Below are 12,322 nucleotides of genomic sequence, written 5' to 3' on the forward strand. Positions count from 1 at the left end.
CACCGAGCTGCATCCTGGGAAGAGGCTCATCTTCCCACCAAGCAGTTGCTATCTGAGAAGATGGGATTAACTGGAACAATGGTGTGACTGGAGCACTGGACTGTAAGAATTGGTTTTTATCTGAGTAATCACCCTCTTCCTCCCATGACTCTCCCTGGAAAACACGTCAGGACAGATCCCACCTCACTGTCCCACCAAGCAGGGAGGTGTGTTGCTGCTTGCATTAAATCAAAGGGCATACACAAGGAGATGCCAGAAGTGCTGGATCTTACTTCAGTCAGGTGTTTAGTGAACCAGAGAAGAGGCAGAAGGGCATCCCCCATCTCAGGGAGCAATGCAAGACACCCATGATTTGGTGCTTCAGTGTGAACTCAGTCTGCGTTGGGGCAGGTATTTATTAAAACAAAACAAAATTTTAAAAAAAATGAAATACACTTCAGAAATCACAGTGCACGTAGTGCAGTTGGATCCCTCTGGACAGCAAAAATTTTTCACTGCTCTACTTGGCTTTTGCTGTGGAACTACTCCTAGATGTCAGGCCAGGAAAACATGTAACCATACCCTTAAGATTCCTTGATTTCAATCATGTACAACTTTTTACATTTTCTCTTTAGGTTCTTTTACTTTATCTGACATCAATTCCCCCTTAAAAAAAAAATTCCAGGGTGTTCTGTCACCCCCATTATCTGGTGTTTAACATGTCCTGTCCAGCTCCCATCTTGGTTCTCCAAGAAGCAATAAACTGTGGATGCAGCATTGGTGTGGGGTAAATATTGCCTGAAAGACTTCAAGACTGAGCTTAAGCTAAGACTTAGAGGGAGGGGAAAAACCTTTTGTTAGGCCAACTTCTTCAACAACAGAAAGGAGTTCCCAGGGACGTGAAGCATTTGATCTGATGGTCACCAGAGTCACATTGCAGTGGAAGAGGCAACCACTGGCCCACCCCAGGACACATAAAAAAGAAAGAGTTGGAACAACACATGAAATCATCACAGATTTCAAGAGCTGAGTAGACCAGGGACAATCTGCCTCCAGTTCACGTGGTTTGGGAATCACTGTTTTCTCAATGCTCTCTATTCCCATATTTCCCAGTGCATCCCTAGTATGGAAGCCCTGACACCAGGCTCCATCCTGGAGGAGGTGTGGAAGGAAAAGAAAGGAAAGGAAAGGAAAGGAAAGGAAAGGAAAGGAAAGGAAAGGAAAGGAAAGGAAAGGAAAGGAAAGGAAAGGAAAGGAAAGGAAAGGAAAGGAAAGGAAAGGAAAGGAAAGGAAAAAGGAAAGGAAAGGAAAGGAAAGGAAAAAGGAAAGGAAAGGAAAGGAAAAAGGAAAGGAAAGGAAAGGGAAGGGAAGGGAAGGGAAGGGAAGGGAAGGGAAGGGAAGGGAAGGGAAGGGAAGGGAAGGGAAGGGAAGGGAAGGGAAGGGAAGGGAAGGGAAGGGAAGGGAAGGGAAGGGGAAGGGGAAGGGGAAGGGGAAGGGGGAGGGAGGGAGGGAGGGATGGAGGGAGGGAGGGAGGGAGGGAGGCAGGAAGGCAGGAAGGCAGGAAGGCAGGAAGGCAGGAAGGCAGGAAGGCAGGAAGGCAGGAAGGAAGGAAGGAAGGAAGGAAGGAAGGAAGGAAGGAAGGAAGGAAGGAAGGAAGGAAGGAAGGGGGGATGGTAGACCCAGAACATCCTCCAACATTGCTTGCAGGAAATCAGCTCTGATAAGAAGATCTGTGTGGGGACAGAGGGGCAGGAGTTACAACCCTAGAGAACCTTCCTAATACCATTTCTGTGCTGCATAAAAGCTAACCAGTAGGCTGAAAGAGTCTCTAAGGCAGGGCTGTTGCAAGTTATGATCCAAAAGTTCCCTATTTGACCTCTTCTCCCAGTAAAAGCATTGGGGATCTCCAGTGACTTCCTTGAATCTATTTTTTACCTGCAGTGCATTGGGCTCTGCTGGGATGAGTCCTGACTTCACCTTGTCATTTAGCTTAAACAATTGAAACCTTCCTTCCATCAGTTTATTATTATGGGTAACATATGAATATCCAGTATCCCAGAATCCCAGACTGCTTAAGGTTGGAAGAGACCTTAAAGATCATCCAGTTCCAACCACAGCTGCAACCATCTTCCTCCTCAGATCACTCTCTGTTAGAAAGAGGACACATCTTGGAGAATGCTCAGGTACAGGTGGGGCACTTGCAATGTGGAAAGTGTCCACAACATCCTTGGGTCCTTCTGGAGCTTTATAATGGGTCAAGTGGAGCTGTCACAGAGTCAAAGAATCCCAGACTGTTTGGATTGGAAGGGACCTTCAAGCTCATCCAGTTCCAACCCCCTGACATTGGCAGGGACCCCTCCCACAGCCCAGGTTGCTCCAAGCCCCATCCAACCTGGGCTGAGACACTGCCAGGGATGGGGCAGCCACAGCTTCCTTGGGCAACCTGGGACAGGGGCTCAGCACCCATGCAGGAAAGAATTTTTTCCAAACAACTCATCTAAATCTCCTCTCTTCCAGTTAAAAAACTTTGCCCTCCATCCTGTCACTTCATGTCCTTAGAAAAATCCCTCCTCAGCTTTCCTGGAGCCACTTCAGGTACTGGAAGTTGCTCTAAGGTCTCCTCAGAGCTTTCTCTTCTCCAGGCTGAACAAGCCCAACTCTCAGCCTGGCTCCAGAGCTGCTCCAGCCCTCTTAGCATCTTTGTGGCCTCCTCTGGCCTCACTCCAACAGCTCCATGTTTTTTCTTGTGGTGGGGGCTCCAGAACTGGACCCAGCACCTGGTAGAATCTCATGAGAGGGGAGCAGAGGGGAGAGTCACCTTCATGGACCTGCTGGCCATGCTGCTTTGGATCCCCACACTCACTGGTCCTCAGTATGACCTTTTCCAAGGAGTCCACCTCCCACAACAGCCAAGAATTCAGAACATCTCTGCCTGCCCTCACTCTGCACCCAGCTTGCCACAATCTTTTGCATGATGGGCACATCCCAGAGCTCATTCCCCATCCCAGAGGGGATCAGATGCAGTCACACAGAGCTCCTCATCAACCTGGCCCTATCTGACCTCCCCTGAACTGCCCAGAAGCCACACTGGATCTTGCCTCTTTCCATTTCTGGAGCTAATTATTAGTAGCTAAACAGCACCAGGTTTTTCCTTTTTCTCCTTGCCATGCTTGTTAGTATTGTTTCTCCCAGCAGCTTTTCATCTCAATGGAGGCAATTGTGCCTGCCTGACGTTTTAATTCTTTCCAGCTGCATCCGAACAAAATGACACAAATTAAGTGGAAGGGCTTAGGGAAGAGGGGGAAGAAAATTCCCAACCCTTGCAGGGGGTTGTCTGTCCCCCAGGGATGGTTTTGTACTCGGTGCAGCAAATGTTCAGAAGATGACAAGGAGAAAGGTGTTGATGCCAAGCTGGTCCCAGGGCAGGCTATGTTGGGTCAATACCACCTTTCTGGACCTGTTGTCCTGAAAGTCATGGTGGGGTGACTTAGAGAAAAAGGACTTGCAAGGTCTGCCAGCAGAGCAGGGACCCAAATTTGTACTGATTCAGAGGAACTTTCCCAAGGCAAACTGCTGGGATGGGCCCATACCTTGGCTTAGGGACCTCTCTACCCAAGGATGTGTGGTTGAGAGAGTTCAGCCTGTGCTGTGAAGGGTCTGAAGTATGATGCTTAAAGAGGGAAAAGAGAAGAATCTGGCAAGCTGTAGACCTCTTGTGTGTCAAAATAAGGAGAAAATAAAGATGGTGAAGGGTCTGGAGCAGAAGTCTAATGAGGAGCAGCTGAGGGAAGTGGAGATGTCCAGCCTGGAGAAATGGAGACTGAGGAGAGACTTTATTACTCCCTAAAACTCCCTATAATGGGATTGGAGGGAGAGATGTTCTCTTCTCCCAAGTAACAAGCAATAGAACAAGGTGAAATGGACTCAGATTGTGCCAGGGGAGGTTTAGATTGGATATTAGAAACAATTTTTTCATGGAAAAGGTTCTCAGTCCCTGGCACAGGGTGTCCAGGGCAGTGGTGGAGTCACCAGCCCCAAAGGGAATTGAAAAATGAGGAGAAATGGTGCTTGGGGACATGGTTTAGTGGTGGCCTTGGCAGTGCCAGGTTGACAGTAGGTCTTAAAGATCTTTTGCAACCAACATGATTCTCTGATTCTATAATTTAGCAATACATAGGAATCCCAACCATGAGCTACAACCTCTCTGGGTAAGATACTACACAAATACAGAATAAATATCCTGCTTATGAAGGAATTAAGAACTCCAAAGAAGCCTATTAGAACTAGAGTACTTAAACACAGCTTTTTGAGGTCTTCAGTTTCACATTTCCAAAGTTAAGCCCTTTAGCCTAAGCTAGGCCAAAAAGAGATGACAAAAGAACAATTAAAGGCAAAAAAAAAAAAAAAAAATCTTAGCAGCTCATATTAGCCGCAGGGAAAAAGATCAGACTGGTTCAGAAAACCAGAAGGCTACACAATTAGACTGATGCTGGATTAAACCTGCCCTGAAACCAGAAAATGAAATTGGAGATGTTTGCTTGCCACATTTCTGTTCCTGCAGCCTCATGTTAGGCAGCAGGGCCAGAAAAGGGTTTGGCTTTTCAGCTGTTCCTCATTCTAGCACCACAGCTCCCAACTTCCAGGGGGATGGGGAGCTGCTTGGACACATCCCTGTCACCTTGGCCCTTATTTTCACGTTCAGGAAAGACACATTTTTGTCACTCAGTTGTTTTCTTTGTGCTAAACTTGGACAGATTTTATGTTTTGCAACTATTCCTTAGTTGCTGTTTCACATCAAGTTTTTTGGTTTTTTTTTTTTTTTTAGAGTCTTCCTGGGGTCCAGATCCTGCCAGAGGGAGAAGTGTGTGCTGGGGTTTGAAGGTGCAGCTGTGGTTGTCACCAGAAGTAGCATCAGGTTACCTGGCTCACACCCCAGTAGCACTGGAGGCACATCAACTGGGGGGGGCAACATCCCCAGAAGCTCCTCATTTCAATACACAACAAGAGCTAGGAGTTGGTTCAGGAGGTGGTAAGGAACTGGAGACCAGGGGAACTGTGAGGGACAAGAAGAAAATCAGATTCATGGGGTGAGGGAAAGAAAGTAGAGGAGAAGAGATAGACACAAACAGCCCATGTTGTCATCATCAAAAATGCCTGTGCTTTCTCTGCACCAGCCTTCCAAAAGGTTCTGGAGAACTTCCACTGGGTTTGGAGAGCCCATCCCAACATTTGACACCAAACCCAAGTGCCCACTGGGGAAACCAAATTGCTCAAGGTCATGGTATAGTCTGGGGCAACCTGAAAACACTTCTGAAACGTGATGTAGACCTTAGCAGGGCCAAATCAGTTTCTGGAAGCATCTATTTCTCTTCCAGAGCTACAGAATCATGGATCCATAGAATCTTTTAGGTTGGAAAAGACCCTGAAGGTCATTAAGTCCAACCATTACACTAAAAACTACTAATTTTACCACTAAACCGTGTCCCTAAGTGCCACGTCTACACATCTTTTAAATACCTCCACAAAGAGCCAAACACATCTGAGGTTCCAACCCACAGGCCTCAGGAATTCCAGTTGCTTTTAGTGGCAGAAGAAATAGCCCAGGGTGGACTATGGCAGTGAAGAGATTTTCCAAAAAATCTCGGTGCTAAATTTGATGCCTCAGAAACAAATGTGAACAGCAGTCTCCCACTTGCAAACCTGAAATCTCTGCCTTTCTTCTGCCTGTGGTGCAAGACCCATTTTTCTCAGCAATGTGGGTTCCTTTCAGGTGGTGGAGCTGGTGGGTCTACCACCAAGAGCAAACAATGGGACTCTGGCAGGTTTTCAAAGCAGCATCCATCCAAACACCTGGGAAAACATCACTGGGATGTGTTGGGAGGAGCAAAGGGGAGGGAAAGGATTGGTTGTTTTCATCCTTTGCCACGACTCTTTTTCTTTAAAGAATGTATTTGAAGAGGTCTCAGCAGGGGGCTGGAGCTACAAATGCTGTCAGGCTTTCTGGTGTCTCTCTGAAGATCCATGCAGACCTAAAATATTTGCAATCAAAACTGAGCTCGAGGGCACTTCTGTGTTTCTTGCATCATTCTGCATCTCTGGGTATTCTTGTGACACTGAAAGGAGGAGGCACAGAAAGGAACAGAGGGTGAAGGAGATAATAAGCATTTCCTGATTTATAAAGGGCTGTTTGTTTTGGGTGATTTTTTTTTTTTCTTTCAGAAAGGATCTCTGTCCAGTAAGTGGAATTCTTTGAGGGATTTAAAGGAACGTGACACTAACCCTCTGTTATTTGACTCAGAGGCCTTGCACCTCAGGCTGTGGTTTTCTGATACATTTTCTTTTCCAGCAACAGCAGCTCAAACATTTGCCTCCCTTTAGCCCTTCCCAAATGTTTGTCCCTGCCATATAATGCTGTAGTGCCACAAAGCTGGGACTGAGTAAGGTAAGATAAAAACCATCAAGAAAGCAAACTATTGCCTGGAAAAATAAAACACCTTGTTTGGGCTTTAAAGCTGGATCTGTTCCCCAAGCCAGCTCTCAGCAGAGCAGCTGTGCTGGCAGGGGAGAAGGGATGGCAGGCAGGAACAAGAGGCTGCAAAGAGAGGGAGAGCAGGAAAACCATCAAAGACAACACCTTGAGGCTCAAGACTCAATTAGTGACTGTTCATCCAGCTGTTCCAGAAGAAAAAGGTGGCAAATCACAGGTTTTGCCATCAGCACATCCTCCCTGGTATTGAGACAGAGCCCTTCCCCACCTTAGGGACCCAGCAGAAGAGGAGGAATGAACAGAGCCCTCTGAGGTCTAGATAAGAAGAAAATTTGGGAAGACTCAGCTGGAGACCTGTGCACTTTTAAGCCCCATCTGCTCCCTTCCATGCCCTGCATCTAAGGAAGGTTTTTCAGTAGTGTGTGTGAGAAGGGGAATGGGATGAGCACTGAAAAGCCTCTGGAAACTTTCCTCCCCTCCTAAAGCCAGCACAGAAACAATCTTGGTTATCCCAACAATTTGGAAAGGTAGAGATAAACGGGTGGTAGGTGGTGCAGGGAAGGTTCTCCTGGTGCTCTCATGAAGGACACCAACAGAGCCAAGGACAGGAGAGGGTGAAAAATAACCAGGAGCAGCAAGCAGAGGAGCAGCTCTGATTTAGGTGCTCAGATGAATGAGGTAGCAGTGGAGCTGTTTGAGGCAAGGAAGAACTTTCTGTCTCTCTTCCCATGAAGAGCAAGAAAGGGCAGGAGGGGGAAGGGAGCAGGGATTTGCAGCATGCTAATGAGGAGGAGGTGGTGATGCTGCTTGGTGTTCAGCTGAATGTGCTCAAGGGTCCCTCCAGGGATGATTACTCAAAGTGACTTTCAGAAAACACCACTGGGACACTCCTGGCTCTGCACGGGGTACCCAGAGCCATTCATCTTTGCCTGGGGAGATTGACACAGGGATGATGGATGCCAGCAGTGAGGGAATTCACCTGAAGGGGAGAAAGGAAATTAACTTTTGAAACAAGGGCTGGGGGCTAAATACATGTGGGTATGGCTTGTGCAGGGATGGACTGCAAAGCAGATGGGTGAGATGGGTGTACAACATCTCGGGATGTGTCTCCCTGTTCAGTGTGAGTCTGTCTGTCTCAAAGTCTGCCATGTGATGCAGATTTTTGGAATGGCTGAATTGTTATGGTTGGAAAAGACCTCTAAGAGCACTGCATCCAACCATCAAGGCAGAAAAAAGCAAGCAACCAAAACCCACCATCACACAGAACTATGTCCTGAAATGACACATCTGCATGGTTTTTAAATACATCCAGGGATGGTGACTCCACCAACTCCTTGGGCAGCCCCTTCCAATTCCTGACTGCTCTCTCAGGAGAAAAATTTCTTCCTCAGATCTGGTCTAAACCTCCCCTGGTGCAACTTCAGGCCATTTCTTCTGGTCCTATCATTGTTCAGCACCCAGCACCCACCTCCCTACAACCTCCTTGCAGGGAGCTGTAGAGAACAACAAGGTCTCCTCTCAGCCTCCTCTTCTCCAAACTGAACATTCCCAATTCCCTCAGCCTCTCCTCACAGGACTTGTTTTCTAAAGTCCCAATAATGACCCCAATGAAATGTGGAGGTGGCAGAAGGTTCATCCTTAGCTTCAAGCTCAAGCCCTGAAGATGCAAAAATTCTCACAGGGGAGGAGGATTAAGAAAAGGAGAAATCACTATGCAGTTTCCAGAGGAACTGTGTCTGTCCCATCTCATGATCTTAACACAAGACTGTGTTTTGCAGTTAATAAACACACACCAGTACAGAGAAAGGGGAAAATACATGATGTCCTTCCACACTTCCAGAAGGCCACCCAGACAAGATGGTTTTCTAGCAGGTGCCCCAAGCTCTCTTGATATTTATGCATAACTAAGGGTGCCAACATGGGGTTTGTAAGAGGAGAGAAACCTCATCCAGCCTGTACCACACCTTATCAACAGCTGTAATTTGTTTCTGAGACATTGCTGCAGCAAGCACCACCCCTATTACAAATCCAAACCATTTTGCTTCCAAGTCCAGCTTGTTCTCCTAAGCAACAGCAATATCCACACACTTACTGGGAGGTCCTTCACAAAACACAAGCGTTTCTCCAAATGAGTAAGAATAACCTAATGCTGTTCCCCTACAGCCTCAGAAAAAGAAACACACTGTTCCCATTAAACCCCAAGGAGTACATTTTGCTGTGAAGCAATGGCATGGGGAGAGAAAACAAAGGCATGCTGGGCAATAAAAAAAATTCCAAATTTCACGTCAAGGTTCCTCTTTTAACATCTCGTAACTCAAAAATGCTTTCATTGTTTTCAGTCTGGTTTGGCACCATGATTTTCCTTTGCCTGCTCTTTTCCACCCAAAATTTGATTTGGAAGGCAAAGCTGCAAGAAAAAAGTGCTGACCCTGGGGTTTATTACTGGGAAGTGATTACACCTTGGCTCAGGGGATGCTGTTGCCTGTGCAAGGCTCCTGGTTGCCTTTTGGCCTTGACATTCATGGTGGGAGGTGGATGTGAAAGAAGACACTGCTCCCATCTTAAAAAGCTAAGATTAATGCCTATCATGACAGCCCTGCTCAGTACACCTTCTGCCAAGCCAGCTCTTGTTCCTCTTCTGAATTTTCCTCTGAGTTTTCTCTTCCTTTCCACTTGGTATTGTCTCCTTTTGGAGAAGAAAAGGCTCTGGGGGGACCTTAGAGCAACTTCCAGCTCCTGAAGGGGCTACAGGAAAGCTGGGGAGGGACTTTTCCAAGGACGTGAAGTGATAGGATGAGGAGGAGTGGTTTAAAGATAAAAGAGAGGAGATGGAGATTAGATATTAGGAAGAAAATTTTTAGTGTGAAGGTGGTGAAACAGTGGCACAGGTGGCCCATCCCTGGCTGCCCCATCCCTGGAAGTGCTGCAGGCCAAGTTGGATGGAGCTTGGAGCAACCTGGGCTGTTGGGAGGTGTCCCTGTCCAAGGCAGGGGATTGGAATTGGATGAGCTTTTAGCTCCCTTCCAACCCAAACCATTCTGTGCTTCCCCAATTCTATACTTTAGGTGACTGTGCTCATGACCTGAGAATACAAAATAATGTCCTGAAGTAGACAGTAGAAAGATTCTTGGGGATGGTTTTGTCTTTCTGTTCCTGCAGGACTCAGAGGAAGTTTCTTGGCTGATGTAGCTGATTTCTCCTTGTTTCCTGCATTCTCTGTTGGTTATTTGAATAGATGCCAGGGTATGATTCATATCACCTAAGTCTACACTTTTAAAAAAGCTCAGCATTTTGTCTAAGCATTCTCTCTATAGGCAAGGGAAAGAGATTTCCAGAGGGTATGTCAGCCAATCTGCTGGGGACAGGTACTTTAGGATGGTTGGAATCAATCTGCACAAGTTCCTTTTTCTTTCCACCCAACAGAAAAACAGCCATGGACCCTTTGACTGATGGCTTCCAAAGACAAAGATATTTTCTATTCCATTATTATACACTTCCACAGATCTTCATTTCCTGTGAGTGCTCTGAAAACTGTTACATTACCTTACAGATTAATTCTCCTCTTGCTTTATTCTGTGCACAAAAGCAGGTAGGTTTTGTTTCAATAATGGGCCAAAAGAGGAACCAGCAGGGGTATTGTTTCAGAAATATGAAAAAGATAATAGGTTCTCATGGTTTGGAACAATGCTGAAGTCAAACATGGTTTTCACAGCTTTCTGTTGTGTAGTTCATCATTTGCAATTCATTAAGAAATTCTTTACCTTTAGAGAGAGAATGACCATTCTACAGGAAAGGCCCAAGGTTATAGTCCTGAATATTAAGTAGAGACAATCCCTCTGAAGGCTGAAGCAGTTTGTATCAGTCAGGAAAGGGTCCTGGCTCAGATACCACAGTTAGAAATCCATGCCAGGTAGGATGAACTCCTATCCAGGTCCAATCCAGGTCCAGCAGGCTGGATTGTGTCCAAAGGGTTTGACATGAGCCCATCAGAATAAGATGTCAGAACATGTGGCTGGGTTTGAAACATATGGACTATTCTGCAAGGTGACACCTCCCCTCACCAGAATTGAAAAAAATCAGCAGAGATACAGGAGCTCAGAGTAGTCAAGGTGTACAGAACTGTCAGCAGAATGTCCCAGCAGTGACTGGAAAGCCAAATTCCAGCCTCTCACCTTGGTACTCCCAAGGGGAGTCCAGCTTGGATGAAGCTGGGATTTCAGCCTTCAAAGCCTGACTCTCCAGGGCCTGTAAAAAAATGAAGAGGAAATGATTCATCCAGGCTCATCCATCTCTAGATGCCTGTCCTCGAGGGGATGGGAGCAGAATCCTTTGGATTATTCTGACCTGAACTTGGAGTGACTCCAGGGACACCAACATTACTGGTGTAAAAGAGAAGGTGACTGTGGTCAGGATCCTCACAATTTCTCACAAGGAGCCACTTGGATCTCCATGGTGGTGAGAAAATGGGACCCAGCTCTTTAGGAGAGTCCCCATCCAGCATGAGCACAGCCAATGTAAGTTCAGCACTGGGATCATAGTCCCCTCATCCTCCTTTTCATGAAGAGCCCAAGCTCACCACATGGCCCCCAACACAGAGCAGGGGCAGCTGCACCTTTTTCCTCATCCCTGGCTCTCCACCCTGGATCCTGCACCATGAAGATGTCCACATCCTGTTCATTTCAGCCATTTGCATGGTTGACCCTGAGCTGTGGTTACTTCTCAGTTTCTGAAAACTCTCTGAGACCTCCCACCTTCACAGTACCCAAGACCAAACCAGTAAAACCCAAACACCCTTTGGGTTTAATTGGGAAATAATTCAAAATTAATGTTGAACTAAATAGTAAGCTCTCTCCATGTGGCCACCACTGGATGGATAGAGGGATGGATGGATGGATGGAGGGATGGATGGATGGATGGAGGGATGGATGGATGGATGGATGGATGGATGGATGGATGGATGCAAGGAGCTGGCAAAGCTGGGTTTCTGAAGGGCAGGTGCTTGCTGGCAGCAGCTCCTTTTGTTTATCAAGTTCCTTGTAAGTGCATGAATGAGAGACTGGGTCATTAGCTTCACAATGAACCAGAATGCTGATTTATTTAATGAATGTAAATGGTCTTTCACTAGCTAATTAAATCAGGGAAATGAGAACTGTTGGTAATAAAATGGATAGCAAGGAGGGAAAAAAAAAGCTTCTGTACCCCAGTGACAGCTGTACTATAGGGCTTTCCATGCCCATGCTCTTCTGTGAAAGCTTCAAACCAAGTTTCTATCCTTCAGGACAGGCTTTTACTCCATGATCAGCTATGGGTCACTGGAGGTCTTCAAAGGTCCCAAAACAAGGCAGGTGATGGACTAGGCTTCACTTTCTAGTACACCTGTGTGCATTCAGACTGAGTGATCTCCTTGAGCTCCTATCAGTGTAATGTGATCATTTGCATAATTTATGCAACAAGATATTTACAATCATTTCCACTCTCATCTACCAAGGAGTCAGTTGCTCAGTGCTTTGAAAATACTCTTACTTTTTGAAAACTCTCCTGTTCCAAACCACCTGCTTATGAAAACACCCCATGGTTCTTCACCAGTCAAGTCCAGTATCCAATAAAACCAGTCCTGGCCATGTTATACTTAAGCTAGAGACAAAAGAAAAAGAAATAATATAAAAATGCCTTCATACAAAGGCTCACACAGATGGTTCCCATCCATGGGTTTCAGGACTGGTGAAGACCTAACACCAAAGCAAGAGTGGATTCTGGGTCTGTTGCAGTGGTGTTAGGAGATCTCATGCTGATTGTGGAGGACCTGGAGATGTCACAGAGGTGAAAATCTTTCCCATGAAACAGCATGTCAGGGTA

General features: G+C 46.3%; 2 long non-coding RNA genes across 2 annotated transcripts in view; one reads left to right on the forward strand and one right to left on the reverse strand.

The window, feature by feature from the left end:
- The window catches only part of LOC139806363 (uncharacterized), a 281,537-nt gene that overhangs the window by 224,500 nt on the left and 44,715 nt on the right, over positions 1–12,322 (forward strand). The window lies entirely within an intron of this gene.
- Positions 10,307–12,322, reverse strand: part of LOC139791791 (uncharacterized) — a 12,648-nt gene continuing 10,632 nt past the window's right edge. The window contains exon 3 of the long non-coding RNA XR_011724012.1: positions 10,307–10,711. This is a non-coding gene — a long non-coding RNA (uncharacterized lncRNA). The remainder of the gene's footprint in view (positions 10,712–12,322) is intronic.

Source organism: Heliangelus exortis, chromosome 1 (genome assembly GCF_036169615.1).
Source record: "Heliangelus exortis chromosome 1, bHelExo1.hap1, whole genome shotgun sequence".
Lineage (NCBI taxonomy): Eukaryota > Metazoa > Chordata > Aves > Apodiformes > Trochilidae > Heliangelus > Heliangelus exortis.